This window comes from Myotis brandtii, unplaced genomic scaffold (assembly GCF_000412655.1).
Source record: "Myotis brandtii unplaced genomic scaffold, ASM41265v1 scaffold535, whole genome shotgun sequence".
In the NCBI taxonomy this organism is placed as follows: Eukaryota; Metazoa; Chordata; class Mammalia; order Chiroptera; family Vespertilionidae; genus Myotis; species Myotis brandtii.
This window is the reverse complement of record NW_005369964.1, coordinates 2,966,328-2,970,773: the sequence shown is the minus strand read 5'-3', so window position 1 is coordinate 2,970,773 and position 4,446 is coordinate 2,966,328. Positions and strand designations below refer to the sequence as shown.

The 4,446-nt window shown below is 55.7% G+C and overlaps 1 protein-coding gene across 1 annotated transcript in view; it reads left to right on the top strand.

The window, feature by feature from the left end:
• Positions 1–2,299: 2,299 nt before the first annotated feature.
• Positions 2,300–4,446, top strand: part of LOC102251844 (cholesterol 24-hydroxylase) — a 46,296-nt gene continuing 44,149 nt past the window's right edge. Inside the window, exons 1-2 of the mRNA XM_014549052.1 lie at positions 2,300–2,376; positions 2,926–3,007. The gene's annotated coding sequence lies outside the window, so the exon portion shown is untranslated. The remainder of the gene's footprint in view (positions 2,377–2,925; positions 3,008–4,446) is intronic.

The following is a 4,446-nucleotide window of genomic DNA, read 5'->3' as shown; positions in this document are numbered from 1 at the left end:
GCGGTCCACCTTCCTGCAGGTGGAGCGGGATACGTTCAAGTCCTCACTTCGGGTGGGGCTCAGCTCCCCCCGTCCCTTCCTCCTGGGCGGCTGCTGCCGGCCTCCAGCCTCCGCCGCTCTGCAGTCCCCGCACGCCCCCTCCGCCCCCCACCCGCACTCCCAGCCTTTCTTCTTGCCTCCCACTTCCCGGAGCAAATGGACCAGCCGAGAACTTCTTTTCAGGGCTCTGCTGCCACCGCCACCCCTTTGCCTGCCACGGGCCGCTCGCCCTCCCCTTCCCGCTGGGCCCAGGGGCCCCGGCCAAGGCCAGCTGCCCTCGCTGCTCAGCAGCTCTGCCCCCACGCCCCCTCCTGCGCCATCGGTTTCCTTCTCCTCTGCATCCCTCCCATTTTTATATAATATGCTGTTAAAACCACCCTTTTCTTCCCGCTCTCATTCCCTCTCTGCACCCCCACTGCGGCCTGCGGAGCAGCCTGCCTGTCTTTGGGCCTCGTTGTTCCCTCCTGTTCTCTCTTGAACCCACCACCCCATGGGGCTCCGGCCCCACCTCTCCACCCAACCTGCTTTGGTCCAGGTCCCAGCGACCTCCACGGAGCCGCCCTATCTGGCCTGGCCCCTCAGCAGCCCGGGCAGACGGATGCCTCCTTCCTCCTAAAGCCTCTCTTCAAAGGCCCCAGCCCTTCGCTCTGGCTCTCCTGTGCCTCCAGCTCAGTCTCCCTGGCAGGCTGTCCCTTTGCTGCCTGTCCTTGGGGCTCTGGGTGTGAAAGCGAGTGCACCCCCCTGGGGACCTGGGACTTCAGCGCTGCCCCAGGTGGAGGGACGGGGCCTCAGGTGGGCGGAGGCTGCTCTGGGGGGTGCTGAGCTGGAGCTTCCGCCTGCCCCTCCTGCAGGCAGAGCCCAGAGCCCGGGGGCTTGGCCTCTGGAAGCCTGCACACCTGCACGCACACGGCAGGGGCAATGAGGGGTCTGCTGCTCCCTCCCAGCGCTGCTCCCCTTAGCGAGTGCAGCTCCACCTCCTCCAAGTGGCCAGGGTCTTTCCTGACACCTGTCACTCAGCACACCCACGTGGCCGGGCTCCTGGCTTCACTGTCACTCAGAATGGGATTGCTTCTCACCTCCACCGGTCTGAGCCTGCATTACCTCTCACAGCCCTTCACTGGGGCCCCTGCCTCCACCCCTGCGCCCGCCTCCCCCTTCACTCTCAGCACAATACATTTAAAACCCAGATCCCGCCTTCGCTTTGCTCAAAACCCTTCACTGAGGGCAAAGCCAAAGCGTGGACAAGAGCTCACAAGACCATACCATATCTGCCCCACCTTGGTGACCCCACCCTGGATCTTGGTTCCCTTGTGCACCCTGCTCTAGCCACACTGCCTTCCTTGAACTTACCGAGCCCACTTCCACCTCAGGACCTTTGCACCTGCCATTCCTCTGCTTCAAATGCTCTTCCCCCAGATACCTGCTCGGCCTCATCCCTTGCTTCTTACAGCTTGCATGACACCTTCCTAGAGGGATGGTCCCTCACCTGCCTGTATAAAATGGCCACCCTACATCCAGCCCCAGCTCTCCTTGCCCCCCACTCACATTTTTCTCCCATCACTCTCTGAATTCCTATTTACTTACATGTTTGCATATCTCCTGTCTTCCCCCTGGAGAATGAGGTCACTGACCCAGAAAATCCCAATTGTGGTTTTGTTGTCTGGATGCTGTAGTAAGTGAGCTTGACTGGAAAAGAGTCCTAGAGGAGACAGAGGTCATGAGTCCCTTGGAACGTGCCTCAAGGTGACACCAAAGGGCTTGTCTGCAGTTGGGTGATCACAGTGCAGGCTCAGTGCGGCCCCTCCATCCCCTGCTCATAAGGACTACAGGGAACCCTGGTTCCAGCCACACACCTGCGGGCAGGTGACCTCACCTCTCCAGCCTCAGCTGCCCTGCCTCCAGGTGGTGTGGGGCGGTCAGACGGGGTGAGGCTTAGCATGGCACCCCACATACGGAAAGTGTTCCATGAATGTCTCAAGGTAATTCCACACAGCGTTACTGAGGGCCAGCCCCTGACCTGCACCCGGGAGATGGTGTTATTTCTCTCCATCACCTCTCCAAGGAGGCCTCTGGAGCCGGTCAGACTCAGGATTGCATCCTGCCTGGTGACTCCAAGCCAGTGCCCTATCTCGCCATGCCTCAGTCCTCCCATCCACGAAGTGGGTCTAATAACGCCGGCCTCACAGGGCCCTGTGGGGAAGGGGGCTCTCTTTAATGGTGACGTCCAGTGATCACAATGCTTCTCATTTCTTCTAGTTTCCTCCTAGGACACCTTCCCTACTTTTGGAAAAAGGATGAGGCTTGTGGCCGCGTGCTCCAGGATGTGTTTTTGGACTGGTGGGTCCTAACTTGTCATTCATTGCCCTTATGCCAGGTCGGGCCCCACAGGGCCAGCCCAGTAGCACACACACTCCCTGCTCCCCTGCCCAGGCCACTCCCATCGCCAGCAGGTCCTCCCTGAGTGGAGAGGCACAGCAGGCTGGTTGGAAAGGCAATCCCGTGACCTTAGACCAGCCATCAGAACCTCTCCGAGCCTCAGTTTCCTCATCTGTAACCTGGGTGTGGGGCGTGACTGGATACGAGTCATTGTGTGGGGTGGTGCTTTTTACTTCTCGAAGCATTTTCAGAGACCTGAGCTTGCTTGATTCCCAGTCCAACCTGTGGGGCAAAGGAGGAGAGTAGCAACCCCATTTCATGGATGTGGAAACTGAGACCCGCTGGGAGATGTGACTCAGTAGTCAGTCAGCCCCAGGACAGAGCCTGGGCCCCAAGCCCGTGGTGAGCCCCCTCCTGGGAGGGACACCCCGTTTCTCCTGCTGGGCCTGGGCGGGTGATACTCACGTCTCCGGGCGTTGACAGCCTCCTTTGGGTCACTTTGGTTTCCAGGGCTAAGAAGTATGGGCCTGTTGTGCGGGTCAATGTCTTCCACAAAACCTCGGTCATCGTCACGAGCCCCGAGTCGGTCAAGGTAGGAAACAGAGTGGTTTCCATGGGGATGGGCCTCCCCTGCCCGTGGTTGGGTGTGTGAAACTTGGCCCTGGGGACGATGGGAGAAATGTTCCAGAGGCACACATATTGGGGCTGGTTTCCCGAGGACCCAAAGGGAATGGCTTCTTTCTGATCACCCACCGCTGGCGGGCTCCTAAAGGCAGGGCTGTGTGACGAGGGCAGGAGGGGGACTTCGCTGTGGGACCCGTTTGGCGCACACACATTTCCTTAGTTCACCTCTCAGCCTCAGTGCCCTTCGTTGGTGAGGTGAGAAGATAACTAACCTCTCTCTCTCTCAGGGCTGTGATGCAAATTAAATATTGATCGATTATTAGCAAATAAGGGTCAAAGGATACTTAACCGTGTTTGCCATGGGCCGTGTGCTTTTTTCTATGCACTTCCCAGTTATTACCCCATTAGATCTCACAGGGGTAGAACCCTTATTAGTCCCGTTTTAGAGACGGGGAGATGAACACAGGGGCATTAAGGGGTCTGTAATGTGTGCAGGATGGTGTCTGCTCTGCAGGTATTTAGAAAGAGTGGCCATCAGACCATCTACTTGGGAGTTAGCAGAACTGGGCTCAAATCTGGGCTCTGCCACCAGATGGCTGTGGGACCCGGACCTGTGACTGTATCGGTCTGGGCCCCGGTTTCCTTGTCTATAGCAGGGATGCTGCCTTTCTTACGGGGGTTGTGAGAATGGGACTGACACGATGTCTATGAGTTATCTAGCCCAGGCCTGGCCCACAGCAATTGCTCAATAAATGATGTTGCTGTTACACACGCAGGTGATGTGTGGGGTGATTCTCTGCATGGAGGGTGGCTGGTGGCACAAAGAGGGATAAAAACAACTTAGGGTGCAGTCAGGAGACAAGCCGAACTATTATAGTGCCTCTAGCAAAATGATAAAAATAACTTTAAAAGATATTTTTTTATTGATTTCAGAGAGGAAGGGAGAGAGAGAATCATTGATCGGCTGCCTCCTGCACGGCCCACACTGGGGATCGAGCCCACAACCCAGACATGTGCCCTGACCGGGAATTGAACCATGATCTCTTGGTTCACAGGTCAATGTTCAACCACTGAGCCACACTGGATGGGCAAAAATAACTTTATTTTAAAAAGTTTAATTTCAAATACAGACATAGTCCAAGACATTTAAAAGCATGCTACCAAAAGCCATACACAAAAACCTTCATGATGCTCAATGAGAAAAGAAGTTGAAAGATATATATTAATATGATGAAATACATTGGTAAACAGTCAAGTGTTAAACCAACCCTGAAATCCTGGTCATGATACAATTTGCCCCTGGATACATGGATACAATTTGCTCATCTTTCTTTTTTTTTATTATTTATTGCTTAAAGTATTACAAAGAGTATTACATATGTCTCCTTTTTTCCCCCCGCCCTTGAC